The 15012-nt window shown below is 39.7% G+C and overlaps 1 pseudogene across 1 annotated transcript in view; it reads left to right on the top strand.

Moving 5' to 3' along the window:
• LOC135363090 (alpha-mannosidase 2-like) overlaps positions 1 to 15012 on the top strand; it is a 144584-nt pseudogene that overhangs the window by 114026 nt on the left and 15546 nt on the right. Inside the window, exons 18-20 of the transcript XR_010408806.1 lie at positions 4756 to 4883; positions 7904 to 8045; positions 10745 to 10875. The product of XR_010408806.1 is annotated as an alpha-mannosidase 2-like (transcript). The remainder of the gene's footprint in view (positions 1 to 4755; positions 4884 to 7903; positions 8046 to 10744; positions 10876 to 15012) is intronic.

Here is a 15012-nt window from a genome sequence, read left to right as displayed (position 1 = left end):
TTAGAAACATCATCTCCATATTGTCCTACTAAATTTATCATTGTTGCGAGAATTGTCATTTATGTGTTGAGTGAAGCAGTGTGTATTAGTTAATAACCCTAAGCGTCAACTCCTGGTTAAGTTGGGTAAGTTCGGGGGCACCTGGGTGGCTCAGTTGTTAAGCGTCTGCCTTCGGCTCAGGTCATGGTCCCGGGGTCCTGGGATCGAGCCCCGTATCGTGCTCCCTGCTCAGCGGGAAGCCTGCTTCTCCCTCTCCCACTCTGCCTGCTTGCGTTCCTTCCCTTGCTGTGTCTTTCTCTGTCAAATAAATAAAATCTAAAAAAAATAGAATAAAAAAGATAATAATTTTTATGTATACAAATAATATATATGTATACTCTTTTGACAAAAGTGTCACACATTATAGTATATGTATGTAATGTAAAATCCCTCTAGAATCTGTGCGTGGTCCCTATCCACTACTCAAGAGAGGTAATCAGATACCTGTGTGCACCCTCGGATCACTTGCATTCTCTCTCTCTATCTCCTCTCTCTCTCTCACACACACCTCTCTTGCGTGCATATCTGCAGAAAGGTATAGTATTGTGTTTGGTTTTAGCAAAAAGTTCATCACACTGTACAAATGCTCCATTCACCTCTTGCATCAGATATCTTCCTTTGCCGGGGCAGAGAGCTACCTCATTCATTTGCTACAGAGCAGTCCAAAACGTGGATGTGCTGGTTTTATTATTCATTTTTCTGTTGGTGGGCATCTAGCCTGTTTCCCCATGTTTCTACCCTTGGCACCAGTGCACAGTGAACATGCTTGTGCTTGTGATTAGTGTTCATCTTAGGTAAATACGTGAGATCACAGTGTCTTTAATTAGTATATATTACTTTATTGGCTTCTAAAGTGACCGTGACATTTTTAAAGAAAAGATTTTGGATTGTTTTGAAGAAGTTTTGTATTCTGGCAAGCCTGTCCCATAATTATTTTTTATTATTTTTATTTTATTTTACTGATAATGTATTTGTCTCCTTTAGGTAGCACTTGCAGCATATCATCCCAGATCAGTACCCTCTCTCTTTCTTAAAAAATAACCTGGAGGTCTCCTTTCTACTTAGAGTCACTGCAAAGCTTCTCCAATCCATGGTCCCAAAGTAACTTTAACATTCTCTAGTGGTCAATTTGCCAGTGAGACATGATGGCCAAGAGGCTTAGTGCTGGTTCTGTCAGCCTTGTGATCTGGGGCAAGGTATGTTCTCCTAGGCTTAGGGTCAGGATTGAATGAGTTACTGTATGTAAAGCATATGGCGGGGCATATGGTACATAGCGAGGACTCAGTAATTGTTGGCTGATTCTTCCATGTAGCTGCTGCCCATTACTCAGCAAACACTATCTGCCTATTATGTGCTGGGAGCATAAAGATAAATAAGACATGGTCCCAGTGCTTGAGGAGCTTACATTCTAACATGCATGTGTTTGCTCAAAATCTAAGTACTTATTCCCTTCTTTCTATTTAAACTCTGTCCATGGCCTAGTTTGCCTTCCTCCCATGTCAGCTGACATCTGCATCATGAAGGACAGCCTCTCACATCTTAACTCATTCTCTTTAATGGTGATTCAGCACCTACTACATCCCCAAATTATTGTTAAAAACTGGAATGCAGAGATGGTGTGTAAGACAATCTGTAAGGAGCTAACAGGCTCCAGGGAGGAGAAAAAAAAAAAAAAAAACAAAACTTCAGAGTTCTGCAAGACTCTTTCCGCTTCTCTATGATGGCTTTCCACCTGTGGACTTGCTCTGTTTTTACCTTGCATTGCCTCTGTTAATAAAGATAAATAATCTCCTTTCTCTCTTTCTGGGGACAGAGGGTGAGGTGTTAGCAGCAAGGGAGTTCTTAATTCTCTGTCTTTATCAATGACATAACTCTTTGGACTACGCTTGTTAGGTAGGAGCTGTTTTCTTTCCCAGGACTGAAGAAAAACCAGAGGGGCTTAGAAATTCCTGGCCATCCATGCCCAGGTGGAACCAATTTGGTAAAAGAACCTTTTGCTGCAAAGATTCTGCAGGTCACTGAGACCGATCGGTTCATACCCATGCTTCCCAGGGAGTTCTCCCCTCAATCCCATGAGCTTCTTTGGGAATGGCACACTTTAGGGAATTCTTGACCTAGAGTAGGAAAAGGTAGCAGTCCTTTATCCCCCTCACATAGATTCTTCTTTAAAAAGTAATAAATTACCTTTGATGACTCAGGGATACCTCCTTGCTTTGATTACCATTACAAGATTTATTTGGTTTGTTCATAATAAGTGTATTAGGTTTGATCTTACTTTAAAAGCCTGCCCTGGCACAGATGTCTTGCTGAACTGTGAATGGACATCGAGGCTCCTTTTAAAGGAGACTTAAGCATTTGTTGCCACAACCGGATCTGAGCATAATACTGAGCTCAAGAAAGATCATTTTCTCAACAGAAATAATTTATTATTGCCAGAGGTAATGTGAAATTATTTATTTTTTCTTGAAGCATGTTTTTTGTAAATGTTTTCCAGAGATACGTGACTTGAAATTAATGACACTCTCCTTTGTAAAGACTTTATTTCATTTCATGTACTCTATTGACCCCCTGGGAGAATATCCAGTCTAGAGAGGAGAAAACGGACATGGTGCCAAACAGCCACGAATGCCTCCAGTAGATGAGGTGTTCGCCTGAATGCTTCATGGGGGACTTCATCCCTATGCTGTATTTTTTGTTTTTTGGCATCTTTGGTTCATTTGTGGAAGCTTGTCTGTTAGAATTCCATATACATTTCATTGGCTTTGAAAGATATTGGGGTTGACATAAACCTACTGAAAGGAAAGTTTGCATCGAAAGTAATACATTTCCTAGTCAAAGAAAACACCATTGTTCTGGCATCAGTGGATGTGATTTTTGTTTTCTTTTAACTTCCCAGTAGTAGTGAAGCTATTTGGGTCAGTTATCTGGTAATTGTCAGAAGGAAAGTTATATGTATATTTTACTGGTTAGTGGTTCAGACTGGCCATAACGTGGGAGGGAAAAGAAAAGGACCTTCTTCCCCCACACATGAGGTCATACTGCTCATCACAGCTTTATGAACATAGTAAGAAACTGAAGTCATCTCTGACTGAGGTTGTCGAGTTGGAGGCGTAACATCTCCCAGAAAAGAACTTCTGTGAGAATTCTGAAAAATCTGTTGATGGAGGCTTCTGCCCATTTAGTATTGTCAGCATATTACTATTGATGTCTTACAATTTCCGGTGTACTTCTCACATAAACCTATAGTGCCTCAGCTAGCTGCATTTTCATTATTTTCCACCAGTCCCACCGATTCAAACTTCCTTCCTTTAACTGTTTGCTTTCATCTTCTCTAAGCCCTGGGGATTCTTCTTGGCTTCCAGAAAAAGTCCTCCTTACTCCCTTCTCCCACTCCCCATTTCTCTTTACATAGCCTTCTTTGTCTAAAGAGTGTCCTGGTGATCGGCACGCTGTGACAGAGTGTGTGTGAGGCCTGGTGGGTAACGACTGACAACTGCAGGTACGTGTCCAGGGCTCTTAGAACCTTAAAAACCTTCTGCCGTATGAAATAGGATAGGGCCAGTCTTTCTTCTTTTGATTGCTTGCTTTCCTGATTGCTCTTTTGTAGAAGATCCAGTATCTCTTCTACATACTCAGTCTGTATTAGGAGTGTTGGATTTCTCCATAACTCCCCTCCCCGTCTCGGAAATAGACCCAAGGCTTCACTCAGGACCAGAAGATATAGTTAGGGTGGCATGACAGATAGAAATTAGTGAAAAGTTTAGGCTTATCCAAAAAAATAAATGTTTGAGACATCTGGGACTTCTTCAAGCTGTCCTCTGCTTTATATAGCAAAGGACAAAACGAATCACTCCATAACAAGGGGTCTTAAGAGATACCAAACTCAATTAAAATTGATTTAACTTGGGGCACCTGGGTGGCTCAGTCGGTTAAGCGGCTGCCTTCCGCTCAGGTCATGATCCCAGGGTCCTGGGATCGAGCCCCGCATCGGACTCCCTGCTCGGCGGGAAGCCTGCTTCTCCCTCTCCCACTCCCCCTGCTTGTGTTCCCTCTCTCGCTGTCTCTCTCTGTCAAATAAATAAATAAAATCTTAAAAAAAAATTGATTTAACTTCTGGGGAGCTGTCCAGATTATACTCCACAAATACTAATATGATAATATCCATTTTAGCCATAAAGCATCTCATTGGATCTCGTGTCTCTTTTCCTAGATTATAGATCATGGGCAGTAATAGACTGTCTCTCGAACCAACAGAGTGTAGATCTCACTGCTTCAGATTTCCAGCACGGAAGGCGAGCCGTGAAGAAGTAGGCTCACATGGCTCTGTTGGAGAATGGCCGTACACGTGACAGGCGGCCTGGCCTGGAGTGGGGCTAACCTTTTCTCATTTAAAGTTCTCTTTTCCCTCCAGAACTCATTGGAGAATCATTTGCATGTTATATTTCATCTGCGTTTATCTCATCCCAAGCTCTTCATCCTTCTGTTGAGTTACATGTTCTCCGGAGTAAATGTTTTCTACTGTCTGACAGTGTAAAAAAAAAAAGAAAGAAAGAAAAGAAAGAAAAAGGTGAATGGTGGCACAGTTAGCATGAAAAATGGTGAAGATAGGAATAGAAAACGGGAAAATGTATGTCACTCTGGAAGTTCTGTACAGTATAAGAAAAGTGGAGCAATCAATTTCTATTAACATATATATTCTTTTAAATTTACGAATAGACAGACAGTCTGTGGAAGTGTCCAATATCGTGGACATCTGAAAAGAACATAACCGTGAGATTGCAATGAGAATTTCTTCTAGCATAAACAGTCAAAACAAATTTTATACTGACCTGAATGGATATCAGGTAATTTTCCCTTAAAATGTCTAAGTAATAGCTGTGTTAGTGTGTAACTTTTATATATGGTAGTGGGCCAGTTAATTTTGGATCCTTTGAAAAATATGCTTAAGTTTACAAATTATTTCTAAAGGAAAACTGAATTTTAACAGGTACTTATAGGTTCTATATTCAACCAGATGTCCAAAGTTAGAACAGATATTTGAGAGATTGGTTTGTAGAGCATCTGATTTACGGAGGTAGTTTTTTCAAAGGCAGATTTGGTGACCATTTGCATGTTAAATGCCTTGACACCAAAATATATCTGAATTTGTTTAATAGAAAGGAAACATAATTAGGGATTGGTGGAGTATGTATTTTTCCCCTCATAAAGAAATGGTATGTGTGGAGGGCGCCTGGGTGGCTCAGTTGGTTAAGCGACTGCCTTCGGCTCAGGTCATGATCCTGGAGTCCCGGGATCAAGTCCCGCATCGGGCTCCCTGCTTGGCAGGGAGTCTGCTTCTCCCTCTGACCCTCCTCCCTCTCATGCTCTCCGTCTCTCATTCTCTCTCTCTCTCAAATAAATAAATAAAATCTTAAAAAAAAAAAAAAGAAATGGTATGTGTGTATTTAATTTATTACATATATACTTTTAAATGTATAATGTAATAATGGGCTCTTTTAAATTTCAGGAAAGCTCTTTCCCTCTTTTTATCAATAATGTATGTGTATTTACCTTTATGCACACACTTGTGTACATATACATAGACAAAGAAATACAAGCACATATATAGAAATGTGGGCAGGGATGTATTTAATCAAAATGTTCACAAAATAGTTTGAAATAGTAATGAGAAAATTGACTCAATTTTTTTCAGATTGTTAGCTCTCTAATTTAATAGGGCTCTTTTGATTGTTACATAAATTTCTATATTCAGAGTATATGTGTGTGACAACATAGCTTTGAAATACTACCACTAAAAACATTAGCATGTTTTTGAGACATTAGCATTTTAGAAATTTCTGGCTATGAATAGAAATAATTTCACAACAAATGCTTTTACTTTGTCTGATTTTCAACTGGGATGAGTGGAAGGGGTTGTGATAATTTTTTCTTCTACAATTTCCTGCAAAGGTTAAATTTAAACCTTTTCCAAAGCATAAAAATTGCATTATACACTTTGAATTTACATGTTAATTCTACCACAGCTGTTTGGTTTTCAAATGAAGCCCTGACTTTATGGTGATTCATTTTCCTTGTGTACAAAAGAAACTCTTTTCTTAAAATCTTACAAAAGCAATTATTTGTATGTGTGGGTGTATACATGAATGAAAAAAACTTAGTAAAAGTGAATAAACATGTGAATTTTCTTTTCAAGGATCGAGCATTTGAATAAATGGGAAAATATTATTTCTAAACTTCTACATTTCTAAATTTATGACCTAAATATTTCTGCTTCTAAAATAGGCCATTTTTTAAGCCTTGGAAAGAGTAGTCCTTGAGCAAAACTAGAAATCTAGACCAACAGGTAGGGAGTGAGGGTGGCAGCCCTATAGTCATGACAGTGTGAATGTCCTTTTCAGTGAGTATACAAGTTAATTTGATTGGGAAGATCCAGATTGGAAAGGAGAAATGGAAAATTCTTTGAAACTCTCTCTTCTTTTTTCTTTCTTTTTTTTTTTTTTTAACATTTTGCAGTTGTTTCTTCAGGTTCATAATTTCCTGGGCCTGTGATACAAATTACCACAAAATGGGTGGCTTAGAACAACAAAATTTATTCTGTCATGGTTCTGGACACCAGAAGTCCCAAATCAAGATGTCTTCAGGGCCACACTCCCTCCAGAGGCTCTAGAGAAATACTCTTCCTTGCCTGTTGGGGCTTCTGATGGGCTTGTAGACCCATCACTCCACTATCTGCCTCTGCTGTCCCAGAGTCCCTGTCGTATTCTCCTTGTGTTGCCATGTGTGTCCTTTCGTGTCCAGGTTTCCCGCTTAGAAGGACACCAGCCCTTGGATTAGAGCCCACCCTAATCCACTATACCTTATGTCTGTAGAGATCCTATTTCAGAACAAAATCACATTCACAGGTTATGGATGACCATGAATTTGGGGGACACTATTCAGTACAACCAGTAAGTTAAAGGATGCACTACAGGGTTGTTGTAAAGATTAAAGATCATATTTGTGAATGCCCGTACTTTGTCTCGTTATAATGGGCACTCAATACTATTACATTAACTTTGTACTCCTTTTCTTCTTGAGTGTCATGTCAGACTTGCATGAGCTGAACAGGAGAGATGTCATTTTTATGTGGTGTGAATAAGATACCTCATAACAAAGTCTCTGTTTGATGTTTCCTCCTGAGGTTTGAGGGACTCTCCTCAGCCCCAACCAGCTTAGTGAATTTTCGGTCAAAAAATAAAATAATGTATTTCATGCATTCACATACCAGACCAAGAAAAGTTAAAATATGGAACTACCTACATTGACACTAAACAGGAAGAATAAGCACTGAAGAGTTTTTAAATATAAATATTAATTTGATTATTTTAATGTAATATGTTAGAGGATTTGATAAGGGGATCTGTGGTATTTATTAAAACTGATTCAAGAATTATAAGAGAGATTTTTTGAAAGGGGATAGAGAGCTATTATGCTTAGCATTCATTACAAAAGCAGTATGTTAGATTTAGATGAGAAATGAATACTTGATACCTTTATAATTTGTTTTATGCAAATATTGGAAAGCTAGAAGACTTTTGTTAAGGATTTTTATTCTGAATTTAAATAGGAATGCCTATTTTAAGAACCTGGATAAGTTCTACCTTTCTCACCTAAAAGTTTTCTAAGATCCTCCTTATTTTTTTTTTTCATATTGTTTGAAAGAATGTTTTAATTCCTAAATTAGCTCTTCCTTTGAACAAGAAAGGAAGCTATACCTTTTTCTTTTTGGAAGAAACGTCATCTGTAGTCAGTACTAATTTTTTAAAGTACATCTGTAAATATCCCTTGATTTCTTTTTTTTAAAGTGAACTGTTTGGTCTTATAGATTCAGCCCAGAATGACGATGAGCAAATTGCCTCTTCAAGCAAATGTCTATCCGATGACCACAATGGCCTATATACAGAACACCAAGCATCGCTTGACATTACTCTCAGCTCAGTCTTTAGGGGTTTCAAGTTTGAAAAGTGGTGCGTGTTGTTTGGATTCTTTTTTGCTCTTACAAGTTTCAGTTCCAAATGTATAATTTTTCTGTTGGTCATATTATTAATTATCATCTTCAGACACCAGCTATTAGTTAATTTTGGTTTTGTGAGAATAACATAAAATAATGTATTTCTTCAATCTTCTGATGAAGAATGAGGGACCTAAAGCTCCATGAAACCATGGCTTCTTAAAGATAATTTTTCTCTCCTGATAGCTCATTGTTTGCACAAGCCTCTGTTGTTGTCATAATGGAATGGCTGTGGAAACTCTCCCAGAAGCCAAAGAGGAGAGGGAGCTGGGGTAAAAGTTAGAAATTCCCAGAGTTGCCTAAGTTCGCAAAGGCGGGACGTAACAGTTCAAACCTAGGTCCTTCTCTGAATCGTATCGTTCTAGGGCACTTCTACCCGAAAGAAGAAAGGGAGTTGCAATGATACAGCTAGGCAGATAAAGAGGTGACAGACACAACTTTAAGGATTCCAAAAGATAGAACAAGATGGAAAGAGAAAATAAATCGTAAGCACAGATTAATTTTTATAAAACCTTCTATGGAGAGGCGTATGTCCTTTATAATATATATTTTTTCATTATCATTTATATGTAGTCAAAGTGCTCTTCTTTCTTACATATTAAGAGTTGCTAAGACAAATGTCTTAAGGAGCCAGGCAGATAATAAAGGTGTGCAGGTACCTGACGTACCCTTTGCCCCAAACCCACTTTTTTTAATTGGGCATATACATACATTCCATATGTCCACCCACACAAAAAAGCATACTACTCATCTTCTTTTGTGGCTTTCATTACACAGACTCATGAGATGATGCCATAAAGATATTAACGCTGTTAGAAAAATAATAATGGCCTCACATCAGGGATGCAGCAGGGAGTGGTGGGGCTTCGGCAAACTGGGGCACACCATTCCCAGTGAACGGTGGGGCAGCCGCTGCTCAGCGCCAGGTTGTTGTCACCATGGGGAAAGGGGCCCAGGGTTGCCAAATTTTTCTGCTTCTGAAGAGCCCAGGAGTCTGGAGTTTTTTATGTTTTTATTTTTATTTTTTTGGAGATTTTATTCATTTATTTGACAGAGAAAGAGAGAGACAGCGAGAGAGGGAACATAAGCAGGGGGAGTGGGAGAGGGAGAAGCAGGCTTCCCAGGGAGCAGGGAGCACAATATGGGGCTCGATCCCGGGACCCCGGGACCATGACCTGAGCTGAAGGCAGCCGCTTAATGACTGAGCCACCCAGGCACTCCATATGTTTTGATTTAAAAAAAAAAATAAGTCAACTATTTATAGATTGGACAACTTCACATAAAATTCCTAAATGTGGTTTAGGGACAGAGGAGCTTTATTTCTCAGCTTGCCTTTGTCAAGGGAAGTGACATAACTGTCTACTCCATGATTGCTCCAGTCCTAATGTCTAGTTCCCTATTTAAGGACCCAGCTTTGAGAATTTAAGGCAACGTTTAAAAATGGGGGGCTCAAGAGTCACACCTGGCCCAGGTGCCCCTGCTACAGACAGCCAAGCACCCTAGCATTTCAGTACCTACAAACAGAAGAACAATTTGAGTACAGCCCAGGAGATTTACTGAGTGTCACATATTATGAGGGCTAACATTTGGAGGCAGGGAGAAGAGAGAAACTGCCAAGAGATTGATGTACTCATTTGGGTGTGACATGATCAAGCTCTAGATGGCCAATTCGTCCCAGTGCCTGAGGAGCACATTCTAGACAGTTGTGTTCTAAAATAAATATGGAGGTAGTAACAACGAAAATTCTGACCATCACTGGCAGTTTTATGTACTGGGTACCTAAATTGAGAAGAAAGAACTAAACAGAGTTGGATTGACTGTGTGAAAATAATAGTTATTAAAATATTTTATGTATTGCTCTTTTATGCCAAAAGATCATTTAGTACTGTAACAAATGTGAATGAGTGGATGGATGAATATGCATATATTTTTATGTATGACTAGGGTTTTTTTTAGTGTAAATATATGACTGTGGCTCTGGGTGGTTTTTTGCTTTGTTTTGGATAGGGTTTTTTGGTTTGTAGTCTCATAGCCTAATTCTTAGCTTACAACTTAACCTAGAGGAGGTGTGGAATTACTGCACAGCCAATGAAGGAACCAAATATGACCTCTTCTTGAACTAGAGGAGAGAGGATAGTTGATGCCACTAACTTAATACCAGGGAGGGAAGGGGGTACGTGCTGGGTGTCTCCAAATCCTGGGGTTTCTTCAGAGAATCACCAGATACCAAGTAACCAAAACGCTTAGTCTTTAAATCCTTTTTAGATTCTACACATCTGTATTTGCCTTGTTACTCCAGGTGTGATGTATGTTTCCTAATGAACCTCGTAAATGTTTTTAAATTCCAGGTGCTACCACTAAAAATTTTAGAGGACATAATTTACTCTTCAGATTAATTCTTTTTAAATTTCACTTAAGTTTTGATCTGTCTCATTTTTAAATTTCTTACCAAATTTTACCAGACATTTATGAAGAAGAACGGAAATAAAGTCCTGTTTTTTGCATTTATCCTAGCTGTTTTGAGAAAGCCCTTGGTACTTTGGGCTATATGGATCTGTCTCCTTGGCTTAAATCAGGACCGTGCCTAAACTTATGTGATTGTCACTGGATGTTTGTATTAAATAACTCTGGCCAGTTTGTTTGTTTGTTTGTTAGGTCAGATTGAAGTTATCATGGATCGAAGACTCATGCAAGATGATAATCGCGGCCTTGAGCAAGGTGTCCATGATAACAAGGTTACAGCTAATTTATTTCGACTACTACTGGAAAAAAGAAGTGTGAATACGGTAGGAAAAAAATAATAACTCATACGTTCTGATGTTGTTTGTTCTTTGCCACCCAAAACTTGAAATTATGACTGTCCACTTTTTTTATGATTTTCAGTTCCCAGGATTGAGATATCTTTATAATAGGTGTAGCCTATATTGACAAAAAAGAGAACTTCAGTTACACATATGTCAGATTTGCATTTAGGTCATCTTATTTTTTATTTTTCCTTATTATGTAGATGTAAAATGTTAAAGAATCAGTTTGGGTGAGATTTTCTGAGATTATTTTGAAAGAAAATAAGAGTCGAATTTAAGAATAGAACTTAATCACATACTTAGATTAAGTTTGATTAGTAAAATTTATGGGAAACCTTAGTGTGCTTATTCTAGTCTTAGACTCCTCAATTGAAAATGGATTTACTTGTCTATCTTCTTGCTCAGTTTTCATTTCTCAAGACAAAACCTCAGCATTCCATTAAAAAAATCTGGCTAAAGCTCAGTTGGATGTAAACCAACATGACAATACGCCTCTTCAAGGCTACACAAAAGTCATCATCACAGTCCTCCGTGCTTTACTGATTTCCCACCTCAGATGATCTGTACACAGCCCTTTTTTTTCTCACTCTGCTCTCCTTCTTTCTTCACTGATCCATTTCAGATCTTTTCTACTCTTTTTAGCTGGTGGCCTCACCATCGACTTCACATCTGACAGGGCTCTCTGTTCTAGGTATCAACCATCTCCTCCCACCCTTTCCTTCTTCCCTCATGTTGCAATAGAGACATTTTTACCTTCCTTTCCTCCCAGGCCAGTACCTCCACTTGTCCTTGCAACGTACCCCAGCACCCTCCTCAGCATCATCATCCACCTTCCCTCTCTCTGCCCTTCATAGCTGACATTTCCCTAGGAAAGAAACCCTTTCTGCAGGCTTTTAGACACTCTTCATTTTCTCCTATTAAAAATAAAAACCAAGGGCGCCTGGGTGGCTCAGATGGTTAAGCGTCTGCCTTCGGCTCGAGTCATGATCCCAGGGTCCTGGGATCGAGTCCCACATCAGGCTCCCGGCTCAGCGGGGAGCCTACTTCTCCCTCTGACCCTCTCCCCTCTCATGCTGTTTCTCGCTCGCTCGCTCTCTAAAAAATAAATAAAATCTTTAGTAAATAAATAAATACATACATACATACATACATACATACATACCAAAAACAACCTCCACACAGACTCATGTCCATTTGCCCTGCTCTCCCGTCCTGTCTTCCACACCCAGTTGAGCCGCTTTGGAAGATGGGTTTATTTCATTGCTTCCGTGTCACACTCAACTCATTTCAGATTTGCTTTAGCTTCCCCCACCACACACACACCCTTGCCAGTGTCACGAGATCCACCATCTTACTTCACCTTGCAGCAGCATTCGACACTGACCATGTCACTTCTTAGAAGACAGTCTAGCCAGGGCTTCCGTGGTGCCATGCTCATCTGGTTTTCCTCCTAGCTCTCAAGTGGTTCTTTATCTCTCTGAGGGTTATTAAGCCATTAAATGTCAGAGTCCTCAAGGGTTGGCCCCACGCCTTCTCCTTTTCTCGTCTTATATGTTCTCCCTCTGCAATCTCTCCTACTCCTGTGGCTTTGGTGACCACCTCTACGCAGATGAAACCCACACATATATTTCACCTCTTACCTGCAGACCCATCTACCTAGCTGCTATTCAGACCCGACATATCCATGATCACTCTCATGATCTCTCTTCCCTTCCCCCCAGACCTGCTCTTTTCTAGTGTTTGCTCTCTCGGGGACTAGTACCACCTTCCATCCAGTGCCACATACACAGCAGTCATCTCTCATTGATACTTCTCCTTTGCCTGCCCCTTTCTTAAAACAATGATCACCAGTGTTGACTATCTTATTGCCTAAATATTTCAAATCTATAAACTCGCTTATTTTGACCACCATTATCTAAACAAACATCATGTGTTTCCTGAATCATTCTGCTCTTCTTTTCCTGCCATATTTGTTTCCAAATCAAGTAAGCAAAGTGATTCATTTTTTCAAAATTCAATCTGACCTCACTGCTCCCTTCTTAACCCTCAGGTGTCTTCTCATTGCTCTCCTAATAAAAGCCAAAATCCTTCCATGGCCTGAAGAGCCCCTCATGATCTGGGCCCTGCCTGTCCCCCAGCTTCATCCAGCATGACTCGTGTTATTTCTGCTCTAGGCCCACTAGTTTTCTTTCAGTCCCAAGTGCTCCCTACGCACCTGGGGCCCACAGCACCTTTGCATTTGTGGTTTCATTCTGTGCCCAGGGAACTCTTCATAATAGTTCAGGCCAAAGCTGCCTTGGTCAACTGCTTTTTCTTGACCAGGCCAGATCACCATCCTCAGTGCCTCCTCAGAATTGCGCATCTGTCCTCCGTGCATAGATGTGATTATATTTGATCATTGTCTCTCTCCTCTTTTGGACCATAACTTCATGAGAGTGGGGGCCATGTTCCTCTGCTTCTAGAATTGTTCCTGGTAGAGGAAGCACCCGATATGTGTTGCATGAATGAATGCACAAATGCATAAATGAGTGAGCTGTAATAGCGCATGGTGCCACCGCATTTATCCCAGCCCCTGCTTACTGCCTTGTCATACTCGGCATGTTCTCTTCCCCTGCTCCATTCCAGGGACTTGTCTGCTTCATTTTTATGTACCCCACAGGGCTCCTTGCCTATGGTAGCTATTCTATAAATAAAACACTGGTTGATTGAATGAAATGGCAACAGCTCATTAAAGCCAATAATTCTTTCAGTATCTAGAATCTTTTAGGAAAAAAGGTTTTAATATCCATTTTTAGATGTCAAGATTTAAACCAGTTCTTGGGACTCATGGTTTAAATCAATTACTGACAAGATAGCTTAATTTGAGGACTAAAACTGCACAGGAAAATCATTGTCTGAGTGCTGGCAGCTACTGTCTTTTTCTCCTCCCGAAAATGTCTCTGGCTTTTATGATTTTTTTTTCTCTCTATATAGACACTAATTTGCAAAGCTTCTGTTAACTATGGCAATAAGCATTTTCATGTCAGATCTATAAAGCTTTCACTTAGAAGTGAAATAATTTGTTTATTCCCATTCAAAACTCCTTGGATAGTAATTGATTGAAATTTGATCCAGTGTTTGTATAATCCTATGTTGGTTAAATTTTTCTTTTTGCTCAACTATAGATTCTTGGACTTAAATCAATAGTTTCTTTTAAATAAAAAATGAACTAGAGAAGAGAAAATACATTTTAATTTCTAGTGCAATTGATTAAAAAGGCATTTGATTAAGGAATGTTCCATCTCCTATAACTTAAACTTTACAGAAAGTGTTTTTATTTTCAACTCAGACTCTCATGTTTAAGATGTCGATGGTAGGAACCATGGTGAGGAGACAGTCTCTGTACAGGAAGGCATTTTAGTAGAAAGTCTTCAGCCTGCCAGAGCCTCTGGGAGGAGTTATCTGGGTGACTAAGTGGAACCGAATCCTGTTCGTGAGTGTTCTGCAGAGAGGCAGTGAGAACAAGGACTGGAATGATAATTGCTGTGAGATGTGCAGATGCCCAGTGGGTTACTGTAGCTATGTGAGGTGGACTATCATCCATGTGTAATGACCAACGGAAGCGGAAAGTGGGAATTGTCTCTTTGGCATTGACCCTTTAGGTTTTGTTTCTTTGACACTTACTCCCTATCCCTTCCTGCTGAAGACTGCTATAGGTAGAGGGCATTGAACCAGGAATTAGAAGTGCTGGGAAGTGTTCAGGTATTACAGTTGTGTCATTTTACCTGTGGATACCAGTTCTTTACATGTCAGGAAAAGGAGCTAGGAGAGATCAGATGAAAAGCTCAAATGCTGACAGGACTCAGAAAAGTGATGGCATGAGGGAGGTTGGTCAGGTTTAAGGGCAAACGCGTAAGTGAGGTGACCCCAGGTCTGTGATGAGTGAGGACACATCCCACCAAGGAGCTACAACTCAGCTGCACTTGAGGGAATATGGGGGCCCAGGGTGACTTGGGTTTCCAGTGTTTTGGGTTTTAAAAAAAAAAAGTTACCTGTTTTAGGGAGTTTTTTTGTTGTTGTTGACAATTTCACTGTGAAATCTCCTGGATTTTTTTTCTTTTTTGAGAGTTGGCCAAAAAA

The sequence above is a fragment of the Mirounga angustirostris genome, unplaced genomic scaffold, assembly GCF_029215605.1.
Source record: "Mirounga angustirostris isolate CCGP_5_RB_7025 unplaced genomic scaffold, mMirAng1.0.hap1 SCAF_18, whole genome shotgun sequence".
Taxonomy (NCBI): Eukaryota; Metazoa; Chordata; class Mammalia; order Carnivora; family Phocidae; genus Mirounga; species Mirounga angustirostris.
The sequence above is the reverse complement of the archived record's forward strand: the minus strand, read 5'-3'. Positions and strand labels throughout refer to the sequence as shown.